Source organism: Oncorhynchus gorbuscha, linkage group LG09 (assembly GCF_021184085.1).
Source record: "Oncorhynchus gorbuscha isolate QuinsamMale2020 ecotype Even-year linkage group LG09, OgorEven_v1.0, whole genome shotgun sequence".
In the NCBI taxonomy this organism is placed as follows: domain Eukaryota; kingdom Metazoa; phylum Chordata; class Actinopteri; order Salmoniformes; family Salmonidae; genus Oncorhynchus; species Oncorhynchus gorbuscha.
In genome coordinates, this window is record NC_060181.1 from 98,921,173 (window position 1) to 98,942,493 (window position 21,321).

General features: G+C 43.4%; 1 protein-coding gene across 1 annotated transcript in view; it reads right to left on the reverse strand.

Annotated features, from left to right (window-relative positions):
* LOC124044309 (trichohyalin) overlaps nucleotides 1–8,954 on the reverse strand; it is an 80,694-nt gene extending 71,740 nt beyond the window's left edge. The window contains exons 1-5 of the transcript XR_006840470.1: nucleotides 8,865–8,954; nucleotides 8,374–8,723; nucleotides 7,915–8,205; nucleotides 2,153–2,333; nucleotides 1,785–1,958 (exon numbers count right to left, since the gene is read on the reverse strand). The gene's annotated coding sequence lies outside the window, so the exon portion shown is untranslated. The remainder of the gene's footprint in view (nucleotides 1–1,784; nucleotides 1,959–2,152; nucleotides 2,334–7,914; nucleotides 8,206–8,373; nucleotides 8,724–8,864) is intronic.
* Between the last annotated feature and the right edge of the window lie 12,367 nt (nucleotides 8,955–21,321).

Below are 21,321 nucleotides of genomic sequence, written 5' to 3' on the forward strand. Positions count from 1 at the left end.
CACCCATATGGGGGTTGTGGAGTCACCCATATGGGGGTTGTGGAGTCACCCATATGGGGGTTGTGGAGTCACCCATATGTAAAATGTATGAATAACTGTAAGTCTCTCTGGATAAAAGCGTCTGCTAAATGGTGTGAGTTGTTATAATAAGAAACTGTGGTGTTAAATAAAGGTTCCTAGTTAAATAAAGGTTCCTAGTTAAATAAAGGTTCCTAGTTAAACAAAGGTCCAATAACATTACAGGTTGGAAGACAAGGAAGGGGTAACTTGATTTTCATGCTTCCTGAAGAACACGTTTACACTATAGGTGCAGTAAATAACATTTATTCCGAGGTCGATGGTTGTATAAAGGAGGGATTTGATTAACCTCTCTAATTACAATGGGTAATACTGTTTTCTTCCCAAATCGCACCCTGTTCATTATGTAGAGCACAACCTTTTAGGGCCTGTACTGTGTAGAGTACATAGTCATACCATGTTTGGTGGGATCCCGTATCCTCATGACGTCTCGACCTCACACTAACACATCACAGGGAGTGTCTTCTAAAACCTAGCAGCATTTCCTTCTCTAAAATACCTCCCGTTAACTCACAGGGGAGTCCCAATAACATCTCGTTCCTCTCTCTCTGAAGTGTGTGTTATTAAAGTTCCGATTGTTGTCCCTGTCCTTCAGTCTAACCTTTTGGCTGTTGTCCCTGTCCTTCAGTACTAATCTCCCCACTGTTGTCCCTGTCCTTCAGTACTAACCTTCTGACTGTTGTCCCTGTCCTTCAGTCTAACCTTCCCACTGTTGTCCCTGTCCTTCAGTACTAACCTTCTGACTGTTGTCCCTGTCCTTCAGTCTAACCTTCCCACTGTTGTCCCTGTGCTTCAGTCTAACCTTCCGACTGTTGTCCCTGTCCTTCAGTACTAACCTTCTGGCTGTTGTCCCTGTCCTTCAGTACTAACCTTCCCACTGTTGTCCCTGTCCTTCAGTCTAACCTTCTGGCTGTTGTCCCTGTCCTTCAGTCTAACCTTCCCACTGTTGTCCCTGTCCTTCAGTCTAACCTATTGGCTGTTGTCCCTGTCCTTCAGTCTAACCTTCTGGCTGTTGTCCCTGTCCTTCAGTACTAACCTTCTGACTGTTGTCCCTGTCCTTCAGTACTAACCTTCTGACTGTTGTCCCTGTTCTTCAGTACTAACCTTCTGACTGTTGTCCCTGTTCTTCAGTACTAACCTTCTGACTGTTGTCCCTGTCCTTCAGTCTAACCTTCTGGCTGTTGTCCCTGTCCTTCAGTCTAACCTTCTGGCTGTTGTCCCTGTCCTTCAGTACTAACCTTCCCACTATTGTCCCTGTCCTTCAAAACTAACCTTAACCCTAACCTGGTGGGAGTTTCCACCATAAAGCATTGGATTAGTGGAGGCATGGGCTAGTGGAAGTTTCCACTATAAAGCATTGGATTAGTGGAGGCATGGGCTAGTGGAAGTTTCCACCATAAAGCATTGGATTAGTGGAGGCATGGGGTAGTGGGAGTTTCCACCATAAACCATTGGATTAGTGGAGGCATGGGGTAGTGGGAGTTTCCACCAAAAACCATTGGATTAGTGGAGGCATGGGCTAGTGGGAGTTTCCACCATAAACCATTGGATTAGTGGAGGCATGGCTAGTGGAAGTTTCCACCATGCTTGTTCCCTTCATTCACCTCAATTCCCTTTAAAATCAGTGAAGGGAAGTGACCAAGTATGCACTTTTGGACGAAGGAAAGATAATTGGGACAGTATGTTGGTCAACATGCTGAGTTTACCTGATGCTGGATGAGATATGTCTCTTGCGTAGCAGTTCACCTCTGGTATAGGAACTTGAGGTTGACTGTAGGGATTGTGGGAGACTGCCTGGCCAGGCCTGGGGAGGTAAAGGCCACCTGTAGCTGGAGTGGGGCGTGGGGTCTTGACATAGCCCCTACACAGCTCTGGATCATCTGGGTGAATAGAGGCAAGCGATGGGCAATAAAAGTCTTATTTTTCAGTGAACTACTCATAGACATGCTGAGCCCGTCTATATTCAGACTTTCATCCCAACTGCCATTATTGACAGAAGGTGGACATACAGACACGTTTCATGTTCCCCTATTATGCCTGTTACCTTTGACCTTTGGCCTGTCCTGTGTGTTACCTGTAAGCTTCTCCAGGTGGGTGGGAGCTGCCTGGCGGTTCCAGGTAGATCTGAAGGGAGTCCAACCCTTGGTGGGGTGTCTTGGGTAGGAGGGCTTGATGGGAGGATAGTAGGTCTCATGACTGGAGGGGAGGGGGAGGACAGGCTGGTTGGTGTCTTTGCCTTCTCCTTCCTCACGAAGCTGAGGGACAAAGACAAACCATTATTAATGAGAATCATAACAGATGCATTATAACAAATACTACAACACCTTAGATAATTCCCAGTGCAGGAAAAGGGCTTTAGCAATATGTTTAGCCTGTCAGAGGTAAAAAAATTAACTACAGACAGAAAGCTGCTATATATGGCTGTGTCCTGCCATAGTTCAAATCTAGCTTGTTTCTGAATGGGTGTGTTTTTAAAAATTTGATTTCACCTTTATTTAACCAGGTAGGCCAGTTGAGAACAAGTTCTCATTTACAACTGTGACCTGGCCAAGATAAAGCAAAGCAGTGCGACACAAACAACAACACAGAGTTACACATAAACATACAGTCAATAACACAATAGGAAAGTCTATATACAGTGTGTGCAAATTAAGTAAGATAAGGGAGGTAAGGCAATAAATAGGCCATAGAGGCGAAGTAATTACAATTTAGCAAGTAAACACTGGAGTGATAGTTGAGCAGAAGATGAATGTGCAAGTAGAGATACTGGGGTGGCAAAGGAGCAAAATAATAAATACAATATGGGGATGAGGTAGTTGGATGGGCTATTTACAGATGAGCTATGTACAGGTGCAATGATCTGTAAGCTGCTCTGACTGCTGGTTAGTGAGGGAGAAATGAGTCTCCAGCTTCAGTGATTTTTGCAATTGGTTCCAATCATTGGCAGTAGAGAACTGGAAGGAAAGGCGGCCAAAGGAAGAGTTGGTTTTGGGGGTGACCAGTGAAATATACCTGCAAGAGCGTGCCACGGGTGGATGCTGCTATGGCGACCAGTGAGCTGAGATAAGGCGGGGCTTTACCTAGCAAAGACTTATAGATGACCTGGAGCCAGTGGGTTTGGGGATGAATATGAAGCAATGACCAGCCAACGAGAGCGTACAGGTCGCAGTGGTAGGTAGTATATGGGGCTTTGGTGACAAAACGGATGGCACTGTGATAGACTGCATTCAATTTGCTGAGTAGAGTGTTGGAGGCTATTTTTTAAGTGACATCGCCGATGTCGAGGATCGGTAGGATGGTCAGTTTTACAAGGGTATGTTTGGCAGCATGAGTGAAGGATACTTTGTTGCGAAATACAAAGCCGATTCTAGATTTGATTTTGGATTCGAGATGCTTGATGTGAGTCTGGAAGGAGAGTTTACAGTCTTGCCAGACACTTAGGTATTTATAGTTAGTCCACATATTCTAAGTCTTTATTCTTTAGTTTTACTAGTGTTTAAGAGCAGTTGGAGGCCACGGAAAGAGTGTTTTATGGCATTGAAGCTCGTTTGGAGGTTTGTTAACACAGTGTCCAAAGAATGGCCAGAAGTATACAGAATGGTGGCGTCTGCGTAGAGGTGGATCAGAGAATCACCCACAGCAAGAGCGAAATCATTGATATATACAGAGAAAAGCCCGACAATTGAACCCTGTGGCACCCCCATAGAGACTGCCATAAGTCCGGACAACAGGCCCTCCGATTTGACACACTGAACTCTATCAGAGAAGTAGTTAGTGAACCAGGCGAGGCAGTCATTTGAGAACCCAAGGCTGTTGAGTCTGCCGATAAGAATACGGTGATTGACGAAATCGAAAGCCTTGGCCAGGTCGATGAAGACGGCTGCACAGTACTGTTTTTCATCGATGGCGGTTATGATATCGTTTAGGACCTTGAGCGTGGCTGGGTTGCACCCGTGACCTGCAAGGAAACCGGATTGCATAGCGGAGAAGGTTTGGTGGTAAATGGTGGTATTCGAAAAGGTTGGTGATCTGTTTGTTCACTTGGCTTTCGAAGACTTTAGAAAGGCAGGGCAGGATGGATATAGGTCTGTAACAGTTTGGGTCTAGAGTGTCTCCCCCTTTGAGGAGGGGGATGACCGTGGCAGCTTTCCAATCTTTAGGACTCTCGGACGATATGAAAGAGAGGTTTAACAGACTAATAATAGGGGTTGCGACAATGGCGGAAGATCATTTTAGGAAGAGAGGGTCCAGATGTCTAGCCCAGCTGATTTGTAGGGGTCCAGACTGTCTAGCCCAGCTGATTTGTAGGGGTCCAGATGTCTAGCCCAGCTGATTTGTAGGGGTCCAGATTTTGCAGTTCTTTCAGGACATCAGTTGTCTGGATTTGGGTGAAGGAAAAGCGGGGGAGGGGGGGCTTGGGCCAGTTGCTGCGGGAGGTCCAGAGCTGTTGGCTGGGGTTGGTGTAGCCAGGTGGAAATGACTGACTTCCCTGAAAGGTTGCTTATCGCGGAGACTATTCGAAGCTAATGCAGAACTCCACAGGATGTTTTTGTGCTGGTCAAGGGCAGACAGGTCTGGAGTGAACCAAGGGCTATAGCTGTTCTTAGTTCTTAATTTTTTGAAGGGGGCATGCTTATTTAAGATGGAGAGGAAGGCACTTTTGAAGAACAACCAGTCATCCTCTACAGACGGGATGAGGTCGATATCCTTCCAGGGCAAGGCCGATTAGAAAGGCCTGCTCGCAGAAGTGTTTTGGGGAGCGTTTGACAGTGATGAGGGGTGGTTATTTGACCGCGTCCCATAACGGATGCAGGCAATGAGGCAGTGATCGCTGAGATCCTGGTTGAAAAAACAGCAGAGGTGTATTTAGAGGTCAAGTCGGCCAGCATGATATCTATGAGGGTGCGCATGTTTAAGGATTGGGGTTGTACCTGGTAGGTTCCTTGATAATTTGTGTGAGATTGAGGGCATCAAGTTTAGATTGTAGGACTGCCGAGGTGTTGAGCATGTCCAAGTTTAGGTCACTGAACAGTACGAACTCTGAAGATACGTGGGGGGCAATCAATTCACATGTGGTGTTCAAGGCACAGCTGGGAGCTGAGACGGGTCTATAACAAAATACAACAGTGAGAGACTTTTTTCTGGAGAGATGGATTTTCAAAATTAGTAGCTCAAACTGTTTGGATATAGACCTGGATAGTAGGACAGAACTCTGCAGGCTATCTCTACAGTAGATTGTAACTCCGCCCCCTTTAGCAGTTCTATCTTGATGGAAAATGTTGTAATTGGGGATGTAAATTTCAGAATTTTTGGTGGTCTTCCTAAGCCAGGATTCAGACACAGCAAGGACATCAGTGTGCTAAAGCAGTGAATAAAGTAAACTTAGGGAGGAGGCTTCTGATGTTAACATGCATGAAACCAAGGATTTTCCGGTTACAGAAGTCAACACTAAAATCCGTCACTTGGCAACTAGAACTGTCAATCAAATTAAATTCGAGCTGCCTGCGCACAAACAACTCCCTCCTAAGAAAAGCACTTTGAAGTTCATTAAATACAATGACTTACGAAAACATTTAGTAGAAAACATATCTATCTACCCTACCATTAAAAAAAGACACACAAAAAAACATCACATCACAATCAGAACGTTTATTGTAGTCTTGGAAACAATACCGAACATTCTATACCGGAGCAGGATTGACTGAAAAGGTCCAGATTCTTCTGATGCGGCACTTTAAAAAAAATTGGTTTAGAAGGTTATCAATTGTAGCTATCGACAAAACGGCGTGCTATGTATGGAAATTGGTCGGTTTCTTCCTGGGTCTCCAGGCTTCTCTCCTTGCGACCTCAATATATCTAGACCAGTATAGCCTAACCTTTAATCATAGGCTGTTGTTACTTTGTGTCTTTAAAATCACAATGTTGTTGTTTTTTATTTATTGAAATGTCCTTCTTTAATAAGATCCAATTTGGTCTGCTATAAAACCTATATGACATTCTGCCCAAATGAACACATTTATTTTAGGCCATATAAAGAACAGCATGACACAACAGTGTTTCACATTCTTCAATAAAATACTCTTAAGCAGAAAAAGACAGCAGGCTTCACAGTTTCCTTGGCGAAATAGGCCTACAAGGAAACTCTACATCTCTCTATGACGTTGAGTGGGGGAAGGGGTCTGTGTGCGGAGCAGTACCTCACGCAAAAGGATTAGCTCTACAAAAACACACCTAATTGTCTGATTTAACCCTCATGGGGCAGATATAAACCCAAAGATTAGCTCTACAAAAACACACCTAATTGTCTGATTTAACCCTAATGGGGCAGATATAAACCCAAGGATTAGCTCTACAAAAACACACCTAATTGTCTGATTTAACCCTCATGGGGCAGATATAAACCCAAAGATTAGCTCTACAAAAACACACCTAATTGTCTGATTTAACCCTAATGGGGCAGATATAAACCCAAGGATTAGCTCTACAAAAACACACCTAATTGTCTGATTTAACCCTCATGGGGCAGATATAAACCCAAGGATTAGCTCTACAAAAACACACCTAATTGTCTGATTTAACCCTCATGGGGCAGATATAAACCCAAGGATTAGCTCTACAAAAACACACCTAATTGTCTGATTTAACCCTCATGGGGCAGATATAAACCCAAGGATTAGCTCTACAAAAACACACCTAATTGTCTGATTTAACCCTCATGGGGCAGATATAAACCCAAGGATTAGCTCTACAAAAACACACCTAATTGTCTGATTTAACCCTCATGGGGCAAACCCAAGGATTTGAGTAGAATCCTCAGCATGTATAATCTCATCAGTTTTTTCATGTGGGTGTCTTCTCTTTTCTTAGTCTCTAGCCATTCCACGTCAGCTATATACATACAGATATCTCTAAACCTGTCTCACTACTACCGTCAGCTATATACATACAGATATCTCTAAACCTGTCTCACTACTACCGTCAGCTACATACACACAGATATCTCTAAACCTGTCCCACTACTACCGTCAGCTACATACACACATATATCTCTAAACCTGTCCCACTACTACCGTCAGCTACATACACACAGAGAGACAGAGAGAGAGAGAGAGAGAGAGACAGAGAGAGAGACAGAGATAGAGAGTGAGAGAGAGTGAGAGAGAGAGAGAGAGAGAGAGACAGAGAGAGACAGAGAGAGAGACAGAGAGAGAGACAGAGAGAGAGACAGAGCGAGACAGAGAGAGACAGAGAGAGACAGAGAGAGAGACAGAGAGAGAGAGAGAGAGAGAGAGAGAGACCGAGAGAGAGACCGAGAGAGAGACCGAGAGAGAGACCGAGAGAGAGAGAGAGAGAGACCGAGAGAGAGAGAGAGAGAGAGAGAGAGAGAGACAGAGACAGAGACAGAGACAGAGACAGAGACAGAGACAGAGATAATTATTTTACCAGGCCCAGGTACTGTACCATAGTGCACTATGTAAAGAATAGTGAGCCATTTGGGATTGTAAGACATGAATGAGAAATACAACTCCACTCTCCATTTCTCCCTGTGGGCTAAACACTGGTCAGTATGACAATGGGGCTATGGTTGAACTCTATCTGGCTCCTTATGAGAAGAGCTCAGTGGAAATGAGTAGAGAGATGAGAACCTCTTTGTGTGTGAGTTCCAAAACAAAAATGATTCAGTTTGAATTGATGGACAATGTGAAACTAAATGATCCATGCCAGCACAGAACGTTTCAGGTTGGCCCGACAGTGTGAATCAGGGACCAGACGTCTCCTATTGGCTTATCTCTACCCGCTTGTTGCCCCAAACTCTTCCTATTGGCTGAGCTCTACCTGCTTTTTCCCATAAGCCAGTATGGCTCCCGTCAGGTCCCGCAGAGTGTTCAGCTGGAGCTCCACTTCCTGTCTGGAATGTTGGGAGGCCTGCCTCTTTCTGATGTCCTCTGACACTGAGGGGCATGATGACAGAAACGGTGACGTCATGGCCATTTCCTGGTAGTATAGGAAGAGGGGTCCCTGTCTTGTGCTGTAGGTTTTAGGGAGCGCTGGCTCCTCCCCGCCCAGCAGACGGCCACTCTTAGATAAGCGGAGCAGGGAGGGCTGAGACTTCCAATGATAGTAGTCCTATGTAGAAATAAAACATTTGTATTGTCATAGTTATTTGAGTTTCAATAAATTCATCAACTCACTTTAAAGGGTAACACTTTAATTAAAGCCTGCAGATATAATGCTTTATAATGTGCTTTAACTTGCTTTCTGACTGAATGAAGTGCAAAAGGACCTGGAATTTACCTTAGGTTCGAAGTAGACTTCCAGGCGTCCATCTTGACTGCCCAGATGTGACTGGACAACATGACCACAGCCTCGACTGAGTAGCGATAGAGCAATATCTTTCATGACTAAAACCCTGCTGCTTCTTAAAACACTAAGGAATAACAGTTAGCTACGGTCCTCTCAGACATATCCTGCTCCAGATACGGTCCTCTCAGACAAATCCTGCTCCAGATACGGTCCTCTCAGACAAATCCTGCTCCAGATACGGTCCTCTCAGACAAATCCTGTTCTAGAGACTGTCCTCTCAGACAAGTCCTGCTCTTTCGAGGAAGAAAGATCCTCAGGGGAGCAGTTTCACTCCCCTGTCTCTACAAAACAAACAAAAACAAGTATGTCATTTGACTAAAAATAACATTAAATCACACATTTCAAAGCATAAAAACTTAATGGAAAAGGCTCTCTTCTAGGAGCTTTCTACCATTCTGCTGTGGCATTAAAATAGAACTGACTGAATTTGTTAACTGGTGAATGTGAGTCGTCAAAAGCGAATAGCCTCTGTGCCCCTCTGTGTCTGTCTGTCCTTAATGCTTGTGTTTGCCGAGTTGCTGTTGCTAAGTGTTGCTAGGTTCTCTAGAGTTTATCTCTATACAGGCAGAGCTCAACCACTGAGTTTCTGTTGCCGTGGTTGCAACTCAGATATTACCCCTCCCTTCCAGTCTGACCAACAGCCCTAACCACCTTCACCCATCCTGAAACAGTAACACAACAAAGGAGAGACCCAGGCATCTGAAATGGCACCCTATTCCCTAGATAGTTCACTACTTGGAGCTCTGGTCATAAGTAGTGCACTATAGAGGAAAGGGGGCCATTTTGGGATCTAGTTTCAAGACAGGCAGATTACGCTGACCCTCAACACGGGGGCCCCACAGGAATGTGTATTTAGTCCCATTTAACCAATGACTGAGGCCGAGCATGACTCCAACACCATGATCCAAGTTTGCTGACAACACTACGGTGCAGTGGAACGGGTCGAGAGCTTCAAGTTCCTCGGTGTGTATCAAATACTGGTTCTTGTAGCTACTGACCCTGGAACTGACCCTGTACAGTGGGGAGAACAAGTATTTAATACACTGCCAATTTTGCAGGTTTTCCTACTTACAAAGCATGTAGAGGCCTGTAATTTTTTAACATAGGTACACTTCAACTGTGAGAGACGGAATCTAAAACAAAAATCCAGAAAATCACATTGTATGATTTTTAAGTAATTAATTTGCATTTTATTGCATGACATAAGTATTTGATCACCTACCAACCAATAAGCATTCTGGATCTCACAGACCTGTTAGTTTTTCTTTAAGAAGCCCTCCTGTTCTCCACGTGGATTAACTGCACCTGTTTGAACTCGTTACCTGTATAAAAGACACCTGTCCACACACTCAAACAGACTCCAACCTCTCCATAATGGCCAAGACCAGAGAGCTGTGTAAGGACATCAGGGATAAAATTGTAGACCTGCACAAGGCTGGGATGGGCTACAGAACAATAGGCAAGCAGCTTGGTGAGAAGGCAACAACTGTTGGCGCAATTATTAGAAAATGGAAGAAATTCAAGATGACGGTCAATCACCCTCGGTCTGGGGCTCCATGCAAGATCTCACCTCGTGGGGCATCAATGATCATGAGGAAGGTGAGGGATCAGCCCAGAACTACATGGCAGGACCTGGTCAATGACCTGAAGAGAGCTGGGACCACATTCTCAAAGAAAATCATTAGTAACACACTATGCTGTCATGGATTAAAATCCTGCAGTGCACGCAAGGTCCCCCTGCTCAAGCCAGTGCATGTCCAAGCCCGTCTGAAGTTTGCCACTGACCATCTGGATGATCCAGAGGAGGAATGGGAGAAGGTCATGTGGTCTGATGAGACAAAAATAGAGCTTTTTGGTCTAAACTCCACTCACCGTGTTTGGAGGAAGAAGGATGAGTCTTCCAGCATGACAACGACCCGAAACACACAGCCTGGGCAACTAAGGAGTGGCTCCGTAAGAAGCATCTCAAGGTCCTGGAGTGGCCTAGCCAGTTTTCCAGACCTGAACCCAATAGAAAATCTTTTGAGGAAGCTGAAAGTCTGTATTGCCCAACGACAGCCACGAAACCTGAAGGATCTGGAGAAGGTCTGCATGGAGGAGTGGGCCAAAATCCCTGCTGCAGTGTGTGCAAACCTGGTCAAGAATTACAGGAAACGTATGATCTCTGTAATTGCAAACGAAGGTTTCTGTATCAAATATTAAATTCTGCTTTTCTGATGTATCAAATAATTTAATTAATTACTTAAAAATCATACAATGTGATTTTATGGATTTTTGTTTTAGATTCCGTCTCTCACAGTTGAAGTGTACATATGATAAAAATTACAGACCTCTACATGCTTTGTAAGTAGGAAAACCTGCAAAATCAGCAGTGCATCAAATACTTGTTCTCCCCATCGCTTACCTACTTTCTTGTGTTCTTCTTTCTATTTCTCCTGTAACTCCTGTCAGTCCAGCCAGAGGCATTTCAGTTATTTATCCCTTTTGCACGTGTCACTTAACATGTTAACATGTTTGTTTCTACCTTTTTCCCCAAATAATAAATAAAGAACAAAAGGATCATGTGTCTGTGTTAATAAAACCCCCACTGTGGTGTCTTAGCTCTTATTACTTATGTATAACATCAGTAATTAACAGAACATAACACCCACTATGTGGATTCCTGCTTCATCTCATTATTTATAACATCAGTAATTAACAGAACATAACACCCACTATGTGGATTCCTGCTTCATCTCATTATTTATAACATCAGTAATTAACAGAACATAACACCCACTATGTGGATTCCTGCTTCATCTCATTATGTATAACATCAGTAATTAACAGAACATAACACCCACTATGTGGATTCCTGCTTCATCTCATTATTTATAACATCAGTAATTAACAGAACATAACACCCACTATGTGGATTCCTGCTTCATCTCATTATTTATAACATCAGTAATTAACAGAACATAACACCCACTATGTGGATTCCTGCTTCATCTCATTATTTATAACATCAGTAATTAACAGAACATAACACCCACTATGTGGATTCCTGCTTCATCTCATTATGTATAACATCAGTAATTAACAGAACATAACACCCACTATGTGGATTCCTGCTTCATCTCATTATTTATAACATCAGTAATTAACAGAACATAACACCCACTATGTGGATTCCTGCTTCATTCATTATGTATAACATCAGTAATTAACAGAACATAACACCCACATCTCATCTCATTATTTATAACATCAGTAATTAACAGAACATAACACCCACTATGTGGATTCCTGCTTCATCTCATTATTTATAACATCAGTAATTAACAGAACATAACACCCACTATGTGGATTCCTGCTTCATCTCATTATTTATAACATCAGTAATAACACCCACTATGTGGATTCCTGCTTCATCTCATTATTTATACAGTAATTAGCAGAACATAACACCCACTATGTGGATTCCTGCTTCATCTCATTATTTATAACATCAGTAATTAACAGAACATAACACCCACTATGTGGATTCCTGCTTCATCTCATTATTTATAACATCAGTAATTAACAGAACATAACACCCACTATGTGGATTCCTGCTTCATCTCATTATTTATAACATCAGTAATTAACAGAACATAACACCCACTATGTGGATTCCTGCTTCATCTCATTATTTATAACATCAGTAATTAACAGAACATAACACCCACTATGTGGATTCCTGCTTCATCTCATTATTTATAACATCAGTAATTAACAGAACATAACACCCACTATGTGGATTCCTGCTTCATCTCATTATTTATAACATCAGTAATTAACAGAACATAACACCCACTATGTGGATTCCTGCTTCATCTCATTATTTATAACATCAGTAATTAACAGAACATAACACCCACTATGTGGATTCCTGCTTCATCTCATTATTTATAACATCAGTAATTAACAGAACATAACACCCACTATGTGGATTCCTGCTTCATCTCATTATTTATAACATCAGTAATTAACAGAACATAACACCCACTATGTGGATTCCTGCTTCATCTCATTATTTATAACATCAGTAATTAACAGAACATAACACCCACTATGTGGATTCCTGCTTCATCTCATTATTTATAACATCAGTAATTAACAGAACATAACACCCACTATGTGGATTCCTGCTTCATCTCATTATTTATAACATCAGTAATTAACAGAACATAACACCCACTATGTGGATTCCTGCTTCATCTCATTATTATAACATCAGTAATTAACAGAACATAACACCCACTATGTGGATTCCTGCTTCATCTCATTATGTATAACATCAGTAATTAACAGAACATAACACCCACTATGTGGATTCCTGCTTCATCTCATTATTTATAACATCAGTAATTAACAGAACATAACACCCACTATGTGGATTCCTGCTTCATCTCATTATTTATAACATCAGTAATTAACAGAACATAACACCCACTATGTGGATTCCTGCTTCATCTCATTATTTATAACATCAGTAATTAACAGAACATAACACCCACTATGTGGATTCCTGCTTCATCTCATTATTTATAACATCAGTAATTAACAGAACATAACACCCACTATGTGGATTCCTGCTTCATCTCATTATTTATAACATCAGTAATTAACAGAACATAACACCCACTATGTGGATTCCTGCTTCATCTCATTATTTATAACATCAGTAATTAACAGAACATAACACCCACTATGTGGATTCCTGCTTCATCTCATTATTTATAACATCAGTAATTAACAGAACATAACACCCACTATGTGGATTCCTGCTTCATCTCATTATTTATAACATCAGTAATTAACAGGATTCCTGCTTCATCTCATTATTTATAACATCAGTAATTAACAGAACATAACACCCACTATGTGGATTCCGCTTCATCTCATTATTTATAACATCAGTAATTAACAGAACATAACACCCACTATGTGGATTCCTGCTTCATCTCATTATTTATAACATCAGTAATTAACAGAACATAACACCCACTATGTGGATTCCTGCTTCATCTCATTATTTATAACATCAGTAATTAACAGAACATAACACCCACTATGTGGATTCCTGCTTCATCTCATTATTTATAACATCAGTAATTAACAGAACATAACACCCACTATGTGGATTCCTGCTTCATCTCATTATTTATAACATCAGTAATTAACAGAACATAACACCCACTATGTGGATTCCTGCTTCATCTCATTATTTATAACATCAGTAATTAACAGAACATAACACCCACTATGTGGATTCCTGCTTCATCTCATTATTTATAACATCAGTAATTAACAGAACATAACACCCACTATGTGGATTCCTGCTTCATCTCATTATTTATAACATCAGTAATTAACAGAACATAACACCCACTATGTGGATTCCTGCTTCATCTCATTATTTATAACATCAGTAATTAACAGAACATAACACCCACTATGTGGATTCCTGCTTCATCTCATTATTTATAACATCAGTAATTAACAGAACATAACACCCACTATGTGGATTCCTGCTTCATCTCATTATTTATAACATCAGTAATTAACAGAACATAACACCCACTATGTGGATTCCTGCTTCATCTCATTGCATCTGCATTCTTATCGATGCGTCATCGGTGGCACTTTGAACTCTGAACCAGTCAAACCCTCCTTAAACAGTCCAGTGAAAGGCCTTAAACAGTCCGCCGTTTCTATAACAACTGCATTGTTGGGAAAACGTGTTTAAAGAAAGGCCTGTCACTGTGACGATGTGTCATTTCCAGCCTCCTGTCACTGTGAACTAACAATAGGTACAGGGTTTAGTAAAGCACATGCCTCTAAGGCTGCTTTCCAAAACGACGCCCTATTCCCTGTATAGTGCATGTCTTTTCACCAGGGGCCATAGGGAATAGGGTGCCATTTGGGAGGCAGACAAAGAGTCTGTTATTAACCCTTAGAGGTGTAGGAACAGGAGGGAGCATGCGATGCCCATCTACTGGTTTGGAAACAAATCTAGCCTACGTATTTCTTTCCCCCACACTGGAGTAAAGGCCATTTCATACGTCAACCTTTTACTTTAAGGTTTGTTGAACTATAAGCAAATGTGTTACCAAGACGACCTGTCGGACCACATCAGGGAAAACATACAAATATGGAGTATTTGGGTTAAAGGTCAAAAGACTCAGCCCATCTATAGAGTCCCACAGTGGAGGTGTCATAATACCCATAAAACCTAGCACTCAAACAGGTAAATGATTCCAATTGTTTTTCCACCATACATTTTTCATATAGGTGATTTTAGAAACACTTAAAATTAGGGCTATGTTTCATGTAGAGGCTTACCCTGGCGTGAATCTTAATAACCATCTAAATCCCTCTGGACAAGGTGACTTTAATCAATATATTTGTCTCTATTTACTCTGATTTGAAAATGCTAATTAGTATCAAAGTAGACATCGTGCAAAACTACAAATCCCAGCATGCTCCTGCACGCCATCTCTAGCTGACACCTTAGCTAACAGGTATTGTGTCCATTTAAAACTTGCACAAGACATTTTACAGAATTGTCAATTTAAGGAAATGTAGTCAATTTATTCATTAGAAAATGTAGCAAACATTAGCGAACATTAGATAGGTAAATCCAGAGATTCTTACCTTTGCCTCGATTCGTCAGTCTCATCCAGATCATCGTGGCATTTGTAGTTCTTAGCAGCTAATTAGCATTTAATTTTGGGGGGGTGAATACAGGTGAATAAATTGATAAAAGTCACCTTATCCAAGAGAGATTTACATGGTTATAAAAATGTCAGGTCCGCTCAGTTGGTAGAGCAAACCTCCCGGGACCACCCATACGTAGAATGTAAACTCAGCCCTTATTTTAATGTGTTTCTGAAACTCAGCCCTTATTTTAAGTGTTTCTGGTGTGCAAATCGCATCAAATGTTTTATCTCTGTAGCTGATAAAGGGCCTGGAGAATAACGTAACTGGGACCATAACAAACCTTTTATTTTATACCTGACCTGTCAGGTTGAACCTGTTTTTATTATTACTCTATTAGCTATTGGTCCATTTATAACCAAGGTCAGGTCTCACGGTCAATGCGCCAAAATACCGATAGGGGGCGCCAAAGGATCAGCCGACAGATATGGAGCCGAGATGAATAATATCAGAAGACAGATATTGATCGAGGTGAGAAGTATCAGAAGACAGATATTGATCGAGGTGAGAAGTATCAGAAGACAGATATTGATCGAGGTGAGAAGTATCAGAAGACAGATATTGATCGAGGTGAGAAGTATCAGAAGACAGATATTGATCGAGGTGAGAAGTATCAGAAGACATATTGATCGAGGTGAGAAGTATCAGAAGACAGTTATTGATCGAGGTGGGAAGTATCAGAAGACAGATATTGATCGAGGTGGGAAGTATCAGAAGACAGATATTGATCGAGGTGAGAAGTATCAGAAGACAGATATTGATCGAGGTGAGAAGTATCAGAAGACAGATATTGATCGAGGTGAGAAGTATCAGAAGACAGATGTTGATCGAGGTGAGAAGTATCAGAAGACAGATATTGATCGAGGTGAGAAGTATCAGAAGACAGATATTGATCGAGGTGAGAAGTATCAGAAGACAGATATTGATCGAGGTGGGAAGTATCAGAAGACAGATATTGATTGAGGTGAGAAATCAATGTTGATTAAAACCAAATGGAAGTCAGAGAAAATAAGACGGCATTGGAAAGGTCAAACACACCCCAGATGAAAGGTCAAGCACACCCCAGATGAATGGTCAAGCACACCCCAGATGAAAGGTCAAACACCCCAGATGAAAGGTCAAGCACACCCCAGATGAATGGTCAAGCACACCCCAGATGAAAGGTCAAGCACACCCCAGATGAAAGGTCAAGCACACCCCAGATGAAAGGTCAAACACACCCCAGATAAAAGGTCAAACACACCCCAGATGAAAGGTCAAACACACCCCAGATGAAAGGTCAAGCACACCCCAGATGAAAGGTCAAGCACACCCCAGATGAAAGGTCAAACACACCCCAGATGAAAGGTCAAGCACACCCCAAAAAATGCAGAACCAAGAACAGATACAGCCCTTGGTTCACTCCAGACCTGACTGCCCTCGACCAGCACAAAAACATCCTGTGGCGGACTGCAATAGCATCGAATAGCCCCCGTGATATGCAACTGTTCAGGGAAGTCAGGAACCAATACACGCAGTCAGTCAGGAAAGCTAAGGCCAGCTTCTTCAGGCAGAAGTTTGCATCCTGTAGCTCCAACTCCAAAAAGTTCTGGGACACTGTGAAGTCCATGGAGAACAAGAGCACCTCCTCCCAGCTGCCCACTGCACTGAGGCCAGGTAACACGGTCTCCACCGATAAATCCATGATTATCGAAAACTTCAATAAGCACTTCTCAACGGCTGGCCATGCCTTCCGCCTGGCTACTCCAACCTCGGCCAACAGCTCTGCCCCCCCGCAGCTCCTTGCCCAAGCCTCTCCAGGTTCTCCTTTACCCAAATCCAGATAGCAGATGTTCTGAAAGAGCTGCAAAACCTGGACTCGTACAAATCAGCTGGGCTTGACAATCTGGACCCTGTATTTCTGAAACTATCTGCCGCCATTGTCGCAACCCCTATTACCAGCCTGTTCAACCTCTCTTTCATATCGTCTGAGATCCCCAAGGATTGGAAAGCTGCCGCAGTCATCCCCCTCTTCAAAGGGGGAGACACCCTGGACCCAAACTGTTATAGACCTATATCCATCCTGCTCTGCCTATCTAAGGTCTTCGAAAGCCAAGTCAACAAACAGGTCACTGACCATCTCGAATCCCACCGTACCTTCTCCGCTGTGCAATCTGGTTTCCGAGCCGGTCACGGGTGCACCTCAGCTACACTCAAGGTACTAAACGATATCATAACCGCCATCGATAAAAGACAGTACTGTGCAGCCATCTTCATCGACCTCGCCAAGGCTTTCGACTCTGTCAATCACCATATTCTTATCGGCAGACTCAATAGCCTCGGTTTTTCGGATGACTGCCCTGCCTGGTTCACCAATTACTTTGCAGACAGAGTTCAGTGTGTCAAATCGGAGGCCATGCTGTCCGGTCCTCTGGCAGTCTCTATGGGGGTGCCACAGGGTTCAATTCTCGGGCCGACTCTTTTCTCTGTATATATCAATGATGTTGCTCTTGCTGCGGGCGATTCCCTGATCCACCTCTACGCAGATGACACCATTCTATATACTTTTGGCCCGGCATTGGACACTGTGCTATCTAACCTCCAAACGAGCATCAATGCCATACAGCACTCCTTCCGTGGCCTCCAACTCGCACCCGCATGCCCGACTAGCATCACCACCCTGGATGGTTCCGACCTTGAATATGTGGACACCTATAAGTACCTAGGTGTCTGGGTAGACTGCAAACTCTCCTTCCAGACTCACATCAAACATCTCCAATCGAAAATCAAATCAAGAGTCGGCTTTCTATTCCGCAACAAAGCCTCCTTCACTTACGCCGCCAAGCTTACCCTAGTAAAACTGACTATCCTACCGATCCTCGATTTCAGCGATGTCATCTACAAAATGGCTTCCAACACTCTACTCAGCAAACTGGATGCAGTCTATTACAGTGCCATCCGTTTTGTCACTAAAGCACCTTATACCACCCACCACTGCGACTTGTATGCTCTAGTCGGCTGGCCCTCACTACATATTCGTCGCCAGACCCACTGGCTCCAGGTCATCTACAAGTCCATGCTAGGTAAAGCTCCACCTTATCTCAGTTCCCTGGTCACGATGGCAACACCCATCCGTAGCACGCGCTCCAGCAGGTGTATCTCACTGATCATCCCTAAAGCCAACACCTCATTTGGCCGCCTTTCGTTCCAGTACTCTGCTGCCTGTGACTGGAACGAACTGCAAAAATCGCTGAAGTTGGAGACTTTTATCTCCCTCACCAACTTCAAACATCATCTATCCGAGTAGCTAACCGATCGCTGCAGCTGTACATAGTCTATTGGTAAATAGCCCACCCATTTTCACCTACCTCATCCCCATACTGTTTTTATACTGCTTTTTTATTTATTTACTTTTCTGCTCTTTTGCACACCAATATCTCTACCTGTACATGACCATCTGATCATTTATCACTCCAGTGTTAATCTGCAAAATTGTATTATTCGCCTACCTCCTCATGCCTTTTGCACACATTGTATATAGACTCCCCTTTTTTCTCTGTGTTATTGACTTGTTAATTGTTTACTCCATGTGTAACTATGTGTTGTCTGTTCACACTGCTATGCTTTATTTTGGCCAGGTCGCAGTTGCAAATGAGAACTTGTTCTCAACTAGCTTACCTAGCTCAGCCCAGTCAAAACTGTTCGCTGCTCTGGCCCCCCAATGGTGGAACAAACTCCCTCACGACGCCAGGACAGCGGAGTCAATCACCACCTTCCGGAGACACCTGAAGCCCCACCTCTTTAAGGAATACCTAGGATACGATAAAGTAATCCTTCTACCCCCCCCCCTTAAAAGATTTAGATGCACTATTGTAAAGTGGCTGTTCCACTGGATGTCATAAGGTGAATGCACCAATTTGTAAGTCGCTCTGGATAAGAGCGTCTGCTAAATGACTTAAATGTAATGTAATGTAACGCACACACATATTCATCACTCCTCCCTGCACCATTATAAGATAAGTTAACAATGTGGGTCGACACACAAATTAACTTCTGTCTTGGTGCATGCATTTCACACTTGTCAATGTTCATATTTGAGAGATACAATAATTATTATACTTATCGGTGTTGTGGATGGGCGCATTGTTTGTTTGTTCTGTTCCTCTCTCTCCATCTCTGTAGCTTCCGGGTATGCTGGAAAAGGACCCGAGCTAAGGGAATTGGGTTGGCTTTATAGTGCCTGTCCCAAATGGCTCATTAATGCATATGGGCATATTGAAAGATATTGTCAGTAGTGATGTAATGTTGTAAATGTTATGTTGTGATATTGTTTAAAACCGTGTTGCAATGTATATCCTTTAGTATGTTTAGTTCATGGAAAATGTAGGTTTGTATTGTTAATTGATTAATTAATTAGGGTTAATTGTTCTGAGGGGAGGGGCTAGCCCTACAAAAGGAGCCTCTCTTTCAGTCATGGGGAGGCATTTTTGGGATTGAGCTGTGGATGGGGCAGCATTGTTTTTAAGCTGTCCCATAAGGTAGACGTTGATGGCAGTACTGTTGTTTTTTGTTCCGGAATCACTTGTAAATAAACACCTTTGCACAGAATAACTTTTGCGGCTCTGCCATCTTTTTATTTTGATAGAGGTTAGGTTATCCAGTTTAGCCTTCTGGCCTACTCTACGTGACATATGGTGGCAGTGGTGGGATGGCGTACCGCAAATCAGTGAATTCCAACAGGAGAGGTAAAGGAATGCGTACAGGATTGCGTTCTCAGCAACAGCATCAACTGTAAGAAAAGGTACCTGAAGTTGAACTGGGGTGGAATACCATGGAATCGTTTGGTGAAGAAGAGGTCAAGTATGAGAAACTAGGAGCCCGACCGCGTGGCCAAAGACAACCAGAACTGGGTGAGCTGCTGACTGAAGGAGCAGTTGGGGGACCAGAACCACACCCAACCATGGTAACCCTTTTTCAGCAACTTTTCACCTGCCTTGAGAGGAGGGACAAAGACCTCAAGCAGGAGTTACGTGGCCTACGCCAATCTATCCTCACAGCTCCCCACCAGGCGGAACTCGTCAGTGAGAGCCCAAGATTGGGTCTTCCAACACCAGGATGACAAAGGCTCGATGCAGCAGGGACTTCAACTCCACAGCAGGCACCCCAAGCAGTAATGAGGCCAGCACCAGGAGACCAGTCCAGCAGTGTTAACGTCCATCTTCCAGCATTCCTGAGGAAGGAGCCAAAGATGCCCTCATACCAGCAGGGGGAGGACATTGAAAACTACCTGCTGAGGTTTGAGCGCATGGCTAAGACGTGGCAGTGGCCTGAGGTAGAGTGGGCCTGCAGGCTTGTCCCATTGCTCACGGGCAAGGCCTTAGAGGCTTACACAGCAATGGATGAGGGGCTGTCCAATGTCTACAAGGGCTTGAAGGAAGCGCTGCTGGTGAAGTTTGACATCTCACCGGAAACCTACCGTCAACGCTTCAGAGCTGCATCAACGCCATCGGGTGAGTCGCCGACAGAGACGTACCACCGCCTCAAGGGTCTCTACCGACGATGGGTTCGACCGGGGAGAAGACACAGGACGAAATCGGGAGGTCATCATCCTCGAGCAACTTCTACAAGTTCTACCACACGACATTCGAACCTGGGTCCGAGAGCACGAGCCCAAGGACGGGCTTATGGCGGCCAAGCTTGCACTGCAGTATCTTAATGCACGTACAGGGGGCCCACCACAACCTGCAGCACCCGCTCCAAGGAGTCTCAGAGACACAAGGGACATCAGAAACGCCAGAGATGGTGGAGGTAACTCTGGGGGTTATGTGTCTGGGAGGGAGGTAAGGGATCATGCAGTTCGCTCTGATGGGAGGGGTCTGACCTGTTTTTACTGCCGGCAGCAGGGGCACAAAGCTTCAATGTGTCCGCTACGTAAATCCAAGCTCTCAGGTTACTGTTATGTACCCAGAGAGGAGGATGGTGTTCAGAATAGACAGACTCGGGAAGGGTCATGCTTGGTACCTGTAAAAGTGAATGGTAAAAGTCTTACTGCAATGATTGACACCAGCAGTTCCCTGTCATTGATCAGAAAAGGTAATGTACCTGTTAATGACATTGATTATGGTCATCAGACACTGATCCAATGTGTCCATGGTG